The sequence below is a fragment of the Aulonocara sp. 'chitande type north' Nkhata Bay genome, linkage group LG6 (genome assembly GCF_057382095.1).
Source record: "Aulonocara sp. 'chitande type north' Nkhata Bay isolate Kocher_YH1m ecotype deep benthic linkage group LG6, A_spYH_male_GT1.1, whole genome shotgun sequence".
Lineage (NCBI taxonomy): Eukaryota > Metazoa > Chordata > Actinopteri > Cichliformes > Cichlidae > Aulonocara > Aulonocara sp. 'chitande type north' Nkhata Bay.
Window position 1 is genome coordinate 36,180,084 of NC_141349.1, and position 18,225 is coordinate 36,198,308.

The 18,225-nt window shown below is 40.8% G+C and overlaps 1 protein-coding gene across 1 annotated transcript in view; it reads left to right on the forward strand.

The window, feature by feature from the left end:
* Positions 1-5,051: 5,051 nt before the first annotated feature.
* LOC147328383 (protein transport protein Sec23B) overlaps positions 5,052-18,225 on the forward strand; it is a 137,710-nt gene continuing 124,536 nt past the window's right edge. Inside the window, exon 1 of the mRNA XM_086296708.1 lies at positions 5,052-5,272. The gene's annotated coding sequence lies outside the window, so the exon portion shown is untranslated. The remainder of the gene's footprint in view (positions 5,273-18,225) is intronic.

Genomic DNA, 18,225 nt, shown 5'->3' on the forward strand with positions numbered 1-18,225 from the left:
CATTCATACAATCGTCTAACACGCACATAAGAGGGTAGCGTGCTGCAGCACTCTTCTGACAAAAAGGACTGGCTACCTTCCATTGACTAACAGCATTGAGGGGCTAACCTTAACTTTCACTGAGAGCTAATCCCTCTGATAATCAATAATAAAGACTAGCTTTCATCTCAGCTGGCGTCTTGATAAAGTTGAGAGGCAATGAATGATTGAATAGTGGGAATGCGTTCGATGAGGCCCGGAGAAGTAATTGAGGAAAAAAATTAAATAAATAAATGCATCTCCCCAAAAATAACTGGGTAAAGCTTATGCACATCTGATGATATGATGAAAATAAATGAATAATGCATTGGCTATCAATGAGGGAGCAGAAGACGCATTGCTTCAGGCCATGGTTAAGCCTCTATTCATAAAGAGGAGACAGACACAAAGGCCCAAGGACTGTGGGAGTCCACCATCAGGGAGGGAGGAATGAGGACACACATTTTAAAAGCAGAAGTGTTTTTTCCTCCATGCAATGTCTCTTATTCTGTCATATTTCTTTTAATTAGATGTATTGCAAATATTATTTGTTTATGTTTGGATTAGCTTTAAGAAACCAGGATGTGGGAGTGAAGCCTCAGGATTATGGAGGCAAACACATGTTCAGGGCACCCCTTCATTGTCGTTCTCATCCCTTATCTGCAATTTCCAAACGCTCCTTTCACCTTGGCTGGATATTTTAATCGCCTTGTCCTTTGAAACAAGCATTTATAAAACTATATCTTTAATATATACCACTGTATTTTGCTGTTTATTTATTACATATGAATTGCTACTACGTTTAATATATCTGCTGTCAGGATAACTGTGCACCCAGTGCAGTATAAATTCCTTAAAATGCACAAACACACATAAAAATGCTGCACACTAAGAAGGATAAGTTGAAAGCATCACAGATTATTAAGGATGGAGAGAAGAATAACACTGTGCTTGAAACATGCAGAGAAAGAAGAATAGGAGGCTCTGTTCCTTTTTTTCCCCTCTCTAGAAGCATTTGAGCTGTCTGCAAATAAAGATGTCTGGGCCTGGTTATTGATCGAGTATTTGGGGAACAAAGAGTTAATCCTCAAGAAGGCCCATGGTGTGTGTTCTTATTAAAGTTCAAAATGTCTTTTTGTCTGTGTTTCTCTCGCTTCCTTCTTTTTTGTCATATTTAACCCTGAAGGTGGACTACACAGTTTAGCAGACTGTATCACCCAAGGTTGATTTGCAGAGGTAGGAAGTAGTAAAGTATAAGCAATTTGTTACCATACTTTCATTATACTGACATCTTTTATTTATTCTTATCCCCTGGATTTTATAACTAATGTTTCTACGTTCTGCTCGTTACATTTTTAAAACAGGTTTTTTACAAAATAAGATTTGAACCTACATAGAGGGAATAATAGCATAAAAGATAATCCTATTGGCATAACCATCACCAGTGCACGAAGAAAGATATAATTAAAAATGATGCATAAAATGCATAAATTATAGGACTATAGTCAGTAGGAAGCTCGAACTGTGATTTTACTGCAGATGCCCATACCTTAACAAGCCTGAACAATTTTTAAGTGGAAGGTAGTTTTAAATGCAATGTTTTCAACAGTTCAACAAATATCAGCAGCCAGATAAATAGCACAAATATCTGTTCAGTTACACATGCTATGTTTCTGCTAGCTAACGGTACAGCTGCTGTATTTCTCTGGGGGAGAAAGGGAGTGGGAGTGATTCCTTCACTCAGAGATGGAGAAAGATGTAAGAAAGACAGACCAGCAGAGGAAGAAAAGCATTTTTCAAAGGTAAAGACTGCTCAGTGGCATTTGATTAACTGTAAAGTTAAAGCTTACATATTCACATACTAACTGTGTGTTATTCAAAGGTACTAGGCAGTTTACTGCTGGCTACACTGATTAGTTTGCAGTACTCTGGTGGAGTTATACACTGAGCTGGACTAGAGGAGAGCATTTGTAGTGGTCAATATTAGCTTAAATCAAGGATAACAGGTCAGCTGATCTACTAGAGCTCACAAGAGAAATTATTGTGACTTTTCTAAGTGATTCTTTTCCTCATTTTCTTGTTGCATCACTACAACTGATCACGGGATTCCCATGTCTGCCTAATCCAACTTTAACCCCTAACTATGCATTTTTTTCTGTTTTAGAGCTTTTTCCCCCACTTTACTTGGGTAAAGAAATTAAATCTGTACTTTTACCAGAGTGTGTTCACCACAGATATCTGTATTTCTACAGTTATCTTTTGATAATGATGTTTTTACTGTTTAAGGTGCAGCTTTTTGGTACTGTGAGCACATAAAGTCCAGAAAAGTCAAAACTAAAAATTGCCCAGAATGACTTTGAGCACCCCTATTTCAGCTCATTTTCATTGTGACATCCATTACCTGAAAAAAAAAAAAACACATAAATGTAACACTGCATATGACAATATTTTCTATCAGTGCAAAAAACAAACAAACACACACAAAAAAAGCAAGCTTGTCACCAACTAAAATTATATTTTGGGGAACTTAGTAATTATATTGCTGTGTCACCAAATTTCTTTTAAAAAATATGTTAAAATGGGTCCCTGGCTGGTTTGAATCCAGTGAATCTTTGATGGTTAAAATGGGGCAGCTGGATACATAGGAAACCCTTCATAAAAATTTAAGCCTTTATCAGGTCAGTCAAGCTTTAAAACCTAAAGGAAGTTCACAATAAATAAAAAAAATGCATCAAGTTCAAACAGCTGAAGTTGGTCAAATGTTTTGTTTGATTTTCCTGCCTAGTAAATTGCCTTGTTTTTTTTTTACAGGCTTTCTGTTTTTAGTTTCTAATCATAACCTCAGTTAACCCTGATGATGTCATTACATTAGAAAGCCCTGTCGAGAGCCACAATAGAAATTAAACATCTGTTTTCATGGGCAGAGTACAACTCCTTGAGATGAGTGAATAAATTGGATGTGTAAAATTGGTAAAGTGCCCATTTAACTCTGCTAAAGTGTTATCAGGTGGATTTTGTAGTTTACAGTGGCATTGTGTTGTGTTAGCAATCAGCCAAATTAACTGAACATTTCATTTATAACAGAAAATGTGGCCAAAGAAATATAAACCAATAGCACTGTGCCAGTAATCTCAACAATGAATTTGTCAGAAGTTCACATGAAACACATACAGAAAAGCATTTCCATAATACTTTATGTTTTATGAAATGTTGAAGAATGCAACAAGACCAGAAGGCCAAGGCTTGAGCCCGTGTCTGTTTCTTGTCAAATCTGATCTGCTGGTAGGAGGGTCTGGGGTACCGTGGCATTTTGTCTTCTGAGGGGTTTTGTTTACATGACTGAAGAACCCTGCTCATTCTCATCAGCCCACAGCAACTAAAGACCAGAGCTTCATTTGCTGAGGAGTGAAGCAAGACGTAAGATGGAAGTTTAGATTTGGCACCTTTTTTTTTTCAAATACACTTTTTCACTTAAATGAAACTAGTGGATAAGTGACCAACACAGCAGGTTCTGTGAGACAAAGGACAATTAGTCATCTGCAACATTGCAGCGTGCTGCCCCTCAACATGTTTTGACATGCCATTACAGGGCCCTGATGGAAAGGTCACTGACATACAGTAACCATTCCACCACTGTTACAACGCGTTACTTCACCCAGGCTCCACGCAAGTCATATGGACCAATGACACAACTCCTGCCAGGGCCCCAATGTCACACATGTCCCAACCACTTTACTTCAAACTTCTCCGCCTCTCTTCACCCCTCCCTGCCCATACCCCCCCATACCCCTCGTTCCCTCCTCCTTTCATGCATAGCCTCTCTGTTCCTTTCAACATCCACCCCACTCCTCCACCTCCCAGTTTCTTACTTTTCTAACCCACATGTCTGTGTCTGTCCGTCTGCCTTTCTTCATGTCTGTTTGTCTCCCTCTTATCATGCCGCGTATCAACCCCGTTGTCTCTCTGTGGCCATCTCGCCCCGTTGTCGCTCCCTGGTGCTTTGTCTCTGTGCAGCATATGCTTAGACTGGCATCCTGTCTCTGAGCCGCTGCGGGTCCTGTCCGCTTCATCTTGTGTGAAGATGGACGTTTGAAGAGTCCTCCAGGCATCTCTCTTTGTCACCAGCGCTTAGCCTCAACACTGCCGCAACTCACCACTAATACCATCAGTGCATCTGGCACGCTGGCCTCTGCTATGTGCTTGTAAGGCTGCAGAAATTAAATGAGTCTGAGGAAATATGTTTTTTCATGGCCACAGAAAAAGGAGCACATGTAAGTTCATGACAGCAGACATCTTTCTAAAGACTAGATGAAACTGAACAGCTATGCACCTGTAGGCCCACTTTGGCTCCTCACCTCATGTTAGCTCTTACCTATTCCCTACTTGTGTATCTGACCAGGGCATGTAGGTTTCCTTCGGACACAATGGCGGTTTTGTTTTGAGGTTGTGCTCTGACAGTTGTCACAGACTGATCCCTTCTAATATGTTAATTGGGTTGACAACCGATGAAGCCGTATTGGAAATTAAGACTCCCTTTTGTCCTATTTTGCTTAACAGCCTTTCAGACGTGCTATCTGAGGCAAAGCTATCCCGCAGATTAGGTGGTTCCTCTGTCAGGCCACAAAAGCCTTCGAATATTTCCCACATATGTTATGCCACATATTCACAATCACCATGTCCCCAGTTTTCTATCAGTTCACTATAAAGACAATGGTATCGGGGGACTGGGCGCTGTGGAGTATGCTAATTTGTGACTAAAAACTATTATACTTGTTATTGTTCATGAAAAACTGATAAGAACTGAAATGCACAGCTTTTATTCAGTATGCTGCTTTAACCTCTCAGTCTGATTTTTACTATCAGTAACAACATTTGAGAATATCATGCAGAGAAGACTGTTCCATCATCGTTTCATCCTTCTGACAAAGTCTTGTGATACTAATCTGCCCACCTAGTTCAGCACTTCTCTTGTCCAAGCTGCTTTTCTCCCGGCTGCCTCTTTAAGCCTTACAGTCGACTTTGCTCACACCTCTTTCTCTGTGAGACTTAGTATGGCACAAATGGACTACAGTCAATTCTCCTTCTGTGTTCCACTTTCAAACAGACAAATTAAGGATTCTGTGTTTTGGGGGCAAATCAACTTTCCTTTGGACCCAGCGAAATGGTTCATCATCCCAGGATCAGCTGGCACAAAGAGAAGGCCATTTTTAGTAAGCTGATCGTCACTGCCAGGAAAAAGACAATCATAGAACGAGTAAGTCCCTTTGACTTGGATTCAAATAGTAACTCCCAGTCTGCTATTCATCTCAGTAAAAAAAACCTTATTTAGCAGTCAGGCAGTAGATGAATAGGGAACAGAGTGTGTAGTAAAACAGAAATATTATCCTGCTCAGTGTTGAACTTTGGCCAGTTCTGTAATGCCTGTAAATGCATCTCATAGGTAAGGGGATCACAGCCTTGGCCAGAGGCGCAATAAAACACCCCAGTTCTTCTGACACAGAAAGTCTTTGCAGCAACGATTGTTTACCTCTTACTTTTACATATATTATAAGGATTCTACATCTACATTTTAAGATAAATGAAAAATGTAGCATTGACTTAGGTGTAGAGTGACAATATTGAAACTTGAGTTGCTAAGTTTACAGGAGAAGCAATAAATAGTTTTAGAATACACACACAGGCACGTAATTCAAATACATAGGTTTTCTTTTTTCTTTTTTTTAGAATGATGAAAAACAAGTGCAGGTGGAATTACTGACACAGATTTAAATGAATCTCATTCTGAAGGCAGAACGGTATGCTAGAGGTCAGCGATGTTGACTCCATCACTGCAAATAAGATATTACATTTGCTCTTTTCATCTTGAGGTCAGTTAACTGCTAACAGCTAATCAGAAATTCTCAATTGCTCTTCGACACCACTTTGACACTTGCTAAGTGTAAGCTATCCTAAAACTTATTTCCAATGTTGCTATGAAGTGTAATTAGCATGAGAAATAAATTGATGCTTTGAATACATGAGGTAGCAAATGAAACAAGAAGTAAAAATTGAATAGTTGCCATTGAAGTAGCATAGAAATTATCTGCTGTTTTGAGCATTAAATAAAATAAGCAAAGTGGCGGTAGCGCATAATCAGCTGGCCCCATTTTGGCAGGATCTTCCAAGTAGGGCAATTGAACAAAGTGCATTGAAATCAGGTCGTACCTGGGGGCCACTGGTAATGAACTTGGCGAGGAGAAGGGAAGCGGAGGAGGAGAGAGGAGGAGGGCCGAGAGTTGCAGTTGAGCTGACCTTAGTTGTAAAGCTGCAGCAAAGGAACATGTGCTCAAAGCTGGCTACGCTAACCCTTTTCAGCTACAGACTGCAAAGTGCTGTAAGTAATGACTGTAAATGATGATCCTTCCTGAAGTTGGCAAGTGAGTAGGGCTTTAAGAGCCATGTTGAAAGGAGGGCTGTCATTGTGACATTTTCTGGGCTTCTGAATAACAGAGAGTGCAGGTGGTCTAGCAAATGTCACCTGTTAATCATACAGAAATTCACACATTTATGATAATCTGCTGTACTTAGCTTTAAATTGTTTGCAGTACTTATGCATTTAATATTAAATGCACGTAATATAATGTTTTCTTGAAGCTGAAGAATCTGGCCTAGTATAGTGAAAAAACCTCGTAAACAATTACTACACAGAAAGTAGCAAATTTGGATTTGCAAATATATAACTATGATACACTTGGTTTAAGATTGATCGTGAATTTGACCAGTATCCCTCATCTCAATCCCTTGTGCATACATAACTGCCTCATCTGCTCTTCTCTCCATTCTCCTCTGCCTGTCCGGGGGCCTAATTTAGCCTTAGTAGGCTCTCCTGGTGCCTAAGAGAATTCTCCTTTATGCAAGCCAGGTAAAATAAGAGCGCAGCACGGATGAGGCCCCTCTCCATCATGGTGGATGGGGGGAGTCACGGGTGACACCCCCTGATCAGGTGTGCATGCGTAATGGCCGTCCCAAAATAATCACTGCTTTGAATAATTTCCCCGCTCTGTCTCTCGCCCCATGATTCTTGCTGCTTCGACTCGTTTTGTGGCGGGCATCCCATAAATCCTTGCGGTAAATGTAAATCAGTGGGCCGGGTGTGTCTGACAGATGGGGGCTGCAAGGAGTCCTGGGAGATCTCTCCTCTCACCTTTCCTTTCAGCTGGAATGGATGAATCACTAGCCTGGCTAGCTAAATAGCATTAGTGTGCGTCCCTCACTTAAGAAGAGTGAAGTAGGGGCTGTGGTTTGAGCCAGTGTTAGAATGTATGTTGGTATCATTTGGATTAAGAGTGATGTAAAAGATGATATGTGTGTCACGAAGACCGGGAGAATACCTGTGAAGAGAAATCTCCCTACCTTTGTTGTTGTTATGATTGGAAAATGAGGTTGTGCAGGTGGAGGAGATGCAGGCTTGCGGATCTTCGAGCTGTCAGCTCCTTGGAGGATTAGAGATCTGAGAGGTGGAGGGGAGGAATGGGGAGGAGGGGGGGAGGGCATTTCCTTGGTCCCCTTGGCTGTCTGCGGAGCAGAACCCATCTCTCATTAAGGGAGAGTGCCGAGGAGAGACTTGAAAGTGACATTCACCCCCCCATCCCCATTTTAGAGATGCTATGCATGACGGCCACTGCCACTCAGCCAGCAGGGTCACCTCTCTCTCCCTCTCTGTCTTTCTCCCTCTCTCTTCCTTTGCCTCGGGGAGAATATCAATGCTTTTGGTGGATGTACATACACACCTACACCTTTCATTGAAATCCATCAATTATGGACCCCTTACAGGGAGGAAGACGACAACAGTTGTAAGAAAACAAGAAAAAAGGAGGAAAAGGCGAAAAAACTCAGACAGGCCTTATTAGAAATGAGGAGGGTGGGGAGGAGTTTAATAATATGCAAAGAGATGAAATGATGTGTGTTCTGGATGTGGGGACAAAAAAGAGGACAGAAATCAAAGGCTGCAGGTCACTGTGGGGTCAGGGGCTGGGGAGCTGGATCATTTCTGCAGTGGCGGAGTGTCGATTTTCGCCCCCAGTTCTAACCTCAGGCCTTGACTCCTCCGCTCATATCCATCTCTTTAATCTTGGAAAGCTCCACCTAACGAGCTACATAGTTCACTGAGTCAAGGAACAATGGATGCCTTTGTACTCTATTGTCCCTCCATGACCATCAGGAGTTGTTTCGTACAGTTATGATCAATGCTTTGTCCCATTATTACCATGTGTTTTCATACTTTCTTTCTCGTTCTGTAATTACTTGACAAAACATGATTATGGTCTTTAAAAAAGCATTTCCTGTTGACTTCCTGGGTCGGTCGTTGTCTATCCAGTGGTCACGTTTGCCCTGTAATCGCCACCGGCTGCTTGAACCCTGCTCCCAGCCAATGAGGTTCCTCTATGCTGCCAACGCAGCCCATAAATAAATTACCGAAATGGCCCATAGTGCTGTCACACTTTTAACTGAGCAAAGCACTTATAATTAAATTCACACAGATATGCTGAAGTAAACCCACACTGTCTAAGGATTCAAAACACTCCAGCCTGAGAGGGTGTTATACTGTACACACTTCATATCCAGCCATAAATCCTGACTAAACTATACACTCATAAAAGCGATATAAATGGTTGCAGACACATATGCTCTCGAGAAGTCAGAGTCCTGTAAGTAATTTGTCGTGGAATCCTTTCATTTGCTAACTATCTGTTTGTCGCTCGGACTATTTTGGATGAGCCTTAAGCACAGTTGGGTTGGTGGTGAGACCTCAGCTATGGGTGTTGATGAGAAGGCAATGAGGAGCAAATGTCCAAATGTGCCCAAGTCTGGACACTAATGCCAGGAATCATGACAGTGAATTATCTCAAGATGGCCAACTATAGCGTTGACTATAATTATGATGCTTGTGCTAAACATTTAGTGTTTAATATGGTCAAAACATTCAAAACAAATTGTTTGAAAGTTGGAGATTCTTGTATAATTGTGATCATATTTTTACTGTAAAAATGCAGCGCGATTATGAGCGTTCATTATTACTTTTTTCTATTTGCCTGCCATATTAACCAGAAATCTGTACTTTCTGAATGAAACACAAATCTCTTCTTTCAGATTACACTTAGAGCAGATGCAAAGTGCATATTCTTGGCTATTTTCTCTTTAGTGCAGTCCTCATCACACTGGCTGAGAGGGAGAATAGCCAGTGCCCGTGTGAAGGATAATTTGTACCTTCTCAATGAATGAGGAGGACAGGCAAATTACTAGCTGAATAAGGACTGCCTGTGGATCCCACTGTCAGAAAGGGAGAGGAGGGCAGAGAAGGAGAGTGTAATTATCAACTAGCAAAGTGCATTCATATCCTATCACAAAAGGATTGGGATGTGGGTGGAAGAGAGAAAGAGAGCAAGAGAGAGTGAAGGAGGTTGAAAATGGAGAGAGATACGGAGAGGGGGAGGGACAAGGAGTGAAGGACTCCTGGCCAAATGGATGCAAGGCCTTAAACAGGGTTAAAAACAGCCTTCTATGGTGTGGCTCCATGAATGCAGACACATTAAGACCTTTTAGCCCAGTGCACAAGCACCTCTTTGGAGTTAAAGACGAGAAGAGCCAGGCAAGGTGATGGAAGAAGATGAGGAGAGGCAGACAAGCAGGAGAGGGGTAAAGAAAGGTGGTGGGTAGTGGGATTTAATCAAAAGCACCCATTTGTAATTTCAATAGACCCAGATACGTTATGAGGATGGTGGGTTGGAGGGAGATGTTTTTTTTTTTACCCTTCTTTTCCTTTTTGGAAGCTGACATCACCGAACAAAGCTGGTCTATTAGTGACCCTGGACTTTATTGACAAGCCTGCCATTACCCATACTTCCCGGGGTCTGTGGGGTCAGGGGTCACAGGCGGGCGGCTTGAGGGGGGCTGGTGAAGGGTCTGGGGAACACATTTTGAGAGCAGGGACACCTGTAGGGTCTCATCCAGTTCAGAACGTGACCATGAACAACAGTAAAACCTTTTGAGAGGCTGTAGACAATGCAGGCCTAGTCTCTAACAACTCCCCCACCCTCCTCCTTCTCTTTCAAGCTTTCTTCCAACTAAAACACATGGCTCTATAATGATGCACTAACAGGGGTTTACCGGCCAGAGGGGCAGAAAATCGTGTTGCAGTTTGAGTGTATTTTGTATGGATTTGTTAAGAAGGTCAAGGGTTTGCAAATTAGTATAAAGTCCTATAAAACTGCTGAAAATTAAATCCCAAGAAACGTCAGCTTGCGTTGAGGCAGAGCGGGGTGAGTGTCTGGTCACAGATAATCCCAGAAAACATTTCCATTCACTCAGATTTTCATACAATCAATCATTGCATTATGCAGGACTGTCGTCAATCAAATGCATCAGAGTACATAACGGAGGATGAAACCAGATGCTAAACACAAACACATTTGCACAGCGAGGCGGGCAGGCGAGCAGGGTTCACACTACTGAGGGCTAAGTGATAGCAGCATGCATTTGATATATGTGACTCTGCAAATGGAGGGCATCAGTGCTGTTTGCTGGCACAGCATGGCAGCGTGTGGTGCACCGCGGGCAACTGGCACACCAGCCAAGCTTGGCATACACACTCTCTGAATAAGGAAATTAATCCCCAGTGGGTTTACTCTATAAGTGTGTGTGTTTGTGTATGCATGTGCTTTGTGGGTGTTACGTGTAAAGCGTGGAAAGTGATGAGTGAAAATATGTGTAGGGTACATATTCCATCACAAGCATCCTGTTCACTATATATCGTTAACGTGTGCTAGAATGTAGGGATATTTTATTAAAACTCCGTGTGCTGAATCTACATGTGCTGTGTTTGCGCTCTTCCTGGCAGCCAGGTCTGCTGTGGTGGTGGCGTAGCAATCAGGTGTTGCTGCATATGTTCCTGGTGTCAGCTCCCTGTTTTCCCCAGCGGGCAGGCCAACTTATTGCCAGCCTCATAATAGGAGGGCCGGGCAGAGGCCACGAGTATCACTTGGCACACAGCACTGGCAATATGGCTGGCTTTTTGTTCCACCTCCCTCTGAAACTTAACCACTTCTGTGCTAAGATTGATTGCTGCAAATTTGCATAGCATCGTTACTGTCACACGTGTTACAACAGTTTTCAAAACTGTCCATCCTTATTGTAACATTAATCACCGGACCACACAGTAAGGTTTGCTGTCATCATATTTTTAGTATATAGAAGCAGTGAGTAAACATCGATTGTACGTAACAGGACACATCAAATAAAAAAAAGAAAGAAAAAGACTTAAAGTGATTATTTCCAATATCATTATAAAAGTCTTAATATAAAAATAAAAATATTATTGCTAAAAATCTAAAAACAGCTACATTGAGTACATTAATTCTGCTTTAAATATTACAGAAAAAGCTGATTTTGTATCTTTCTTTAAACTAATTATTATGTACTTATTTTAATGCTCTTCTTTGCTCATAGCTGTCAAATTCTAGTAAAAATTTTCTAGCTTCATCTTTCAAAAGAGGAACTTTCTGCTTCAGAGTTTTGTCTCCTATCTCGTACCAACCATGTGGCTGCTTTGTCAGGATCCCTTCATAATAGGGGTTATCAAAGGTTCGTAAACCTATCCAAACAGCAATCAAAAACGATAATAAACAGTGAATAAAAATGTATACCAAGTGCCAAACAAAGTTTCCAGACACAACAAGACCCTTTGGATCCTTGTTACCAGTCTTTTGATTTAAATAATATATTTGCAGGTAAAATCAATCTCTAAATTGAGTTACAAAATGTGTTCTTTAATGTTTTAGTAATTGAAATTTCAAGTGATGAAAATATTGTTTGCTTTTTTTCGGCATGGCATGGACGATTAGCTGGAATTACTTAAATTAATTTCGTTAAATACCAAAACGTGCAAGAGTAAAATAATTCAAAACCATATAATGTTAATTTAAGTAAAGTTACAGCTTTCAATTTTCTATCTTGTCAATAATGCAGATTTATTTATGCCACATTCACATCCATTCACATTCATATACATAAATAGATATATATCTAGTTAAGACAGTAATCATGAGCAGGGAAGAACTGCATTTGTGTAATTATAGACATTTTTTGTAGCATAGGACAATCCAGTGACATTGCTCCTTTAAATTCAAGGTGGAGATTTATATATCATATAATTTTCAAAGCACAATAAATTGCTGCCCACACACATACAAACAATATAAGCTTGCACATGAACAGCGACTTGCCTTAGCCATGTGCCATATGGAGTGAAGCTCCTTTTTTTCTCCCTCTTCCTTTGCTTGATTTCATTCCCTGTGTGAGCTGGGTTCCGAGATATTTCACAGCCCCGGGGCTTTGCCTTTGACAAGGAGAGCACATTGTTTATTTTTCCCTGCTGGCCACACATACACATACACACACGCACACATATCGATAAGAAAATACACAGCAAGGCCTACAAACATTGATATTAGATAGTTTCTGCACTATCTAATACCGGTGCACACTTCAGGCAGGCATGAAGGAATATATGAAACTTTCTGCATATATGAAACTCTCTCTTCTTCTCTTTCTGTCTCACACACACGTGCACACGGACACATACACTCTGTCCATGGTCTGGCTAGAGCAGACAGGGTCAGCAGCAGGGCAGCCTGTACCGCTGCACATCTCTGTTATTCATCCATGTCATTCAGGGCAGGATCACGAGGGAGGGGTGGAGTGGTGGATGGCAGGAAAGGAGAGGCTTGCATGGCTTACATTCAACTGCCACACTGTTGCCCTCTGCTCACCCATTGCCTCTAGCAGAGGCCATCTCCCCCCTTCCTCACACACACTCCTTCCCTTCTTTAGCACCTCAGCCCTGAGGCCCTGGTCCCTGCTCCTCCAGCATGGGTCAGTGCTAAAGAGGACACATGGCAAAGGACAGACAGACCCAAGGCTGCCTGGACCCCATCAGACCTGGCCAGGGACAGAAGGGAGGGAGGGAGCAAGACACGAAATTGTGTGCGTGCACATGAGCAAGTGCAGACTTTCCGAATTAGATTGGATTTGTCGTAATTTTGAAGAACTTGAGACTTAGAGAAATAGATACAGGACTGCAGATAGCCCTTGCAGGTTAAGCTTAAACATTCAGTATATTCCAGAACATATATATGTATATATATCATAAAATAAAATTATTTTCTTCTTTATTCTGGTCTGTCATAACCAGTGTTGGTCAAGTTACTTGAAAAAAGTAATCAGTAACTAATTACTGATTACTTCCCCAAAAAAGCAATCCCGTTACTTTACTGATTACTTATTTTCAAAAGTAATTAATTACTTAGTTACTTAGTTACTTTTTAAAAACACGATTTACAACCTGAATAGGTGATAAAGCGATAGATCTTTCAGCCCAATTCTACTTTTTCTGCATAATCCATCATACAAAATGTAATCAAATGGAAAAGTCTCTTTTTTTTAAACTTGTTTTATCAGTTTTAATCTTTTAACTCTATGCATCAAGCAAAAATTTAATTATATGCAACATTCTCTGACTTGAATAAATTAGTTTAACATTTAAACCTATTTTCTACACATTCCAGCACATAAAATAAAATATTTTTTGTGTTTACACTCACTCTTTCAAATAGATGCAAGTAAAACGCAGCAGAAAAAAAATAAAGTCAAGTACGCGTTACTGCCCATCTCTGGTCATAACATGGCTAGTGTTGGCAAACAGAACCAACAATTACTTTACTACCAGGACAAACTTATCTGTACTATTCAAAGGAAAAACACAGAAACATACACGCACATATCCACGGCATGTCTCTAGAGTGTGAAGACGAGCTCACATGCATTTCAGAGGAGTGCCACTAATCCAGCATGAAATTCAATTTAAAACTTGGAGTGCGTCTTGCTCCCCTGCTTTGATTGAATGCCAGATATCAACAGAAAACAGAGCCGGGCTACTAAGACGAACGTATGTTGATGTGTCAGCAAGTAAACGAGCCTTTGAAAAATATGTTTGTCTGCATGGTTTATTTTCTAGTTTGGTTTTAGGAAAATGTCTAGAATGATTTTGTAAATGCTGTACTTATTTTTACTCTGTTGTTATTGTTTTTTAGAAGCTGCTGATCAGTAAAATTAAACAGCTTGAACCTTTTTGAAACTGAAGCAAACCTTGGCTACCTATATGCTTGGAATGGCATCAGATCATCACTAAACAATAACATGCTACACTTTTCATGGCTGCCAAGGCGTTACTTTGCAAGATAAAAATTGATGTTTGAAGAAAAAAAAAAAACAATGGGTGAAAAATGACCTGTCAGTCAGCAGCCATCTCCAACAATACCGCTGTTGGCCCCACCACTCTTTATGCTCAGGCAGAGAATGGGCCCCCCATCTCTCCCAGAGACTGGGGTTAAAGGTCAGCATGGACCTCTGGACATATCCTATGATAATACCTCAGGCTGTGTCCTACGTGTGTGCGTGTGTGTGTGTGTTTGGGGGGGTATTCCTACATGAGAAAGACAGAGCAAAACACGCTGAATGATGAGAAAGATGAGAAGTAAAAAGCTTGCAGGACTGGAAGGCACAGATCATAAGATCAGCATGCAGGTCATCTGTTTTGAAATCCATTTACACGATTCATGCCCTTGGTTGTCAAGTCCATGCTGCTCTCTGCTGTCCAAGAACCTCCTCGTTTAAGATTTCCATAATTAAAGAGTGCACTTTGAGTGGCAACTAGGTGAAAATGGCTGCCATATTTGGTGAAAAGTACTAAAGCAGTATATGACTGTGCTCACATACAACCTTATTTCAGATTTTTAAGCTCCATGGCAGAAGAAACGTATAGACTGCTTAACTGTCTGTATTAAATTTCATTTGTGTATACTGATGAGGTAAAACATTAAAACAAACTGCCTCATACTGTCTAAGAGCACCTTTAGCTCTGACTCTGATCTCTACTGGATGATGCATAGAGACAAAACTTCTGTGGTGTCTAGCTCCAGGACATTGGCAGAGAATCCTTGGAGCCCTGTGCCGAGTGCAGAAGATCGTATGAATGCTCGATCAGCTTGGGATAAGGGGAATTTAGAGGTTGGGTGAGTGTCTTATGCTCTTTGTCATACTCCTTAAGTTGCTCCTGAGTATATTCTGCAGTGCAGCAAGAAGCATTGTTCTGCTAGGGAAAGCTACTACTGTGGAGGGATGCCAGAACCCAAAAAATCCCAGCAGACCATCTGTGCCATTCACTGCCAGTGTTATTTAGTGTTTTAATGTTTTGGCTGCCTAAATCTTAGGAACATAAAAAATAATTTTGAAAAGCTTTTTATTTTATTTTGAAGTCACTTGTTGTGGAATTTCTGGGACAAGACATGTAAAGTTCTGTGTTCTGCGAACGTCACAAATAAAATTCTGATCACCGCTGCATTATCAAGGTGTCAGAAATCTGAAAGGTCAAATAAAATCTCAACATATTTTGGAACTAAAATTATATGGCCACAAGGAAGGAAGTAAATTGCCTGTTTTTTTGGTTAAACTCCCTTTTTGGGAAAACCCAAACATTATTTATGTGATCAAATTCAGTTCCCATCCATATAATAGAACGAGTTTTTCTATTGGACTCAAACGCCGACATAAAGGTTTTAACAAATCGGACATTGTATTCTTTCTGTTGGCCTGAATACCACCCAGTGTCTTCGCTGCCTGAAAAGGTAATGTTAAACAATAGCCACACTAATAAATAAAAAAAAGCAGGCTATCAACCGTCACCGCTTCGCCTTGGTTTCTCATCACATGACCCACATGCTGGATGACATGTCACAGCTAGAGTAGCCTCATTTGCATAAGACAATCACCCTTTCGGACGCAGGGCACAAATGTTGTCTAGACGACATGCATTAGACGGGTGAACCGCCAAACACACACACACGCACACATGCACATATACATGCCTTCATCTGCCCCGTGCCATACACACACACACACACACACACACACACACACACACACACACACACAATGACACTTGCACAAGCACCTATATCCATATCTATGTATGCCCATTCATATACACAGACACACTCATGTTGCTTCAAACACCCTGGACAGAGCTTCCAGCCGGTGGAAGACTATAAATCAGCTTCAGGTCTGCCTCGACTTGATTCACATGCTGTGTTATTATGGAGTGGTGGATCAGCATGAGAAAGTATTAAATACATCACACACATGCAAATCTTTACTGATGGAATGACAGACGGGCCCAGCCAGTCATTTAGATATGTATATCGCTCCTTAGTTAGAAGATTATGCAATTATTCTGGTCTATGTGCCACAGAGGGTCAAAGAGACAATTCCTTTGATATGAGATATGTGTTGATGTGACGACAATGAGTGCTGACAGTGTGTGCAATTATGGGTATATAAGTGTGCGTGCGTGAAAATGCGTTAAATATGTTGCTGTTACTTATGTGGGTAAGAGTGTGTGCGTCAGTATAATGCAGTGGCCAGTGGCCCCTGACTGTTTGATGTGAAGTATGTATTAATTCAGCTGTAATGAATGTGGCCGCAGCAGGATGGGTCTCTGGAGAGCTGATTATATCTGTTTGTCATCTGTGGTGAGAGCGATCTTGTGACACTGGGAACAGCAACACAGAATCTCTTTCCTGATGTGGGCACCCTAAATGTATGTGTCTAAGGGTATATCTGTGGAAATTTACCATGTGCTTTGCATATAACAGAGAGAAGGAGTCACAGACAGCTTGGCGCAGCTGTCGCAGTGTCATACTGGTAGATACATTTGCATGTGTGGACTCCACTTCCTGTCCTGGGCTTCTTCTTTGCAAAAGTGGCAACAAACATCTGTCTGCCGTCACTGTGGAAGCACTAATGGTGTGGGGCATCAGCATTAGTGCAAAGGCAAAAGAGGCGAGAGACAGAGGAAGAGAGATGGCCAGTGGGGAAATAGAACAAAATGAGAGAGGACAAGAAGAGAGATGGAAAGATGACCAGAGAAAACATGTGGGTCACTTCACCGCTGTCCAGAAGGGTCTCATTTATCCTATCCCTTCTTTCCCCACATGGCCAGAGGGCAAACAGCAGCTCTGCAGTAAGACAGCATCGCCTCTGTCAGGACAAGAGTTGAAGTGACTTGGAGAACTGTTAATGGAAACAGAAGTTCGTTATTGTTGGCTGAAGCTGTGTGCTGTAACTCACCACAGTGGGCCAGGCTTGTCTTGGCTACAGCGGCTTGCAACAGCCCTAATCAACACCTTGCTATTCACACACTAAGCTAACAGTCATTAACACATATTCAGCTTGTTTGCATATCTGTCTACACTTTTCAATAGAGCCAATTCATTTAACAAAAAAAAAGAAAAAAAGTGGTCAGATGAAAATTTTTAGCAGTTTGCCAAAACTAAAAATATCTGCATCGTCAGTCTTCAAACATCTATAAGTATACTCTGTCTTTTTATCCTCATGTTTTCATTATTTATTATCTTCTAACCTTTAAAATATACCAACACCCCTTTCTTACAATTTTTCTTATTTTTGATTTTTCTTTATTTTTGCGTATTTTATTTTATTTTTTAAATTTCATTTTCTGGGAAACAATAAAAAAAAGAATGATATGAGACCTTCTCACTGCTTTGATTACCTCCTCATTAAAAGATGAAATGAGTTAAAAAGGCTTCTTCTTTAAAGTGTAAAGTTTTAAAACATTTTAAAAGAAAGAAAAGAAAAAATATTGACCGTCTTCCCACTTTAATGCTTGCCTGTATTGTGTGGATCAAAAACAAAATCAGTATTAACCACGTTGTGGTCATATATTGACTAAAGGATAAAATGTGGTTATCCCAAAAAAAAAAAAAAAAAAAGATTGCATGACCTTCTTGCAATACCTTCACTGAAGGACTTGCATGGGCTTTATTTTCAGTTGAAAAACCACTGAACCACCATCCTAACCCCCACAGCCTCTTCACTTCCTCTTCTGATGGAGTCTTTGAGTAAATACTATTGAGTTTGTACTCACAAGTACAAACATATTGACACATCTACATTACCTTACATATCCTTCAATGTGCTTTCACTGTTTTCAGAAACCACTCTTTAATCATTTTATAAGATCATTTGCTGGGCAGAATCGCCTCAGGCTTTCCCTATTATCCCTGGCTGCCTTGACCTAGATATATGTGTTTGTAT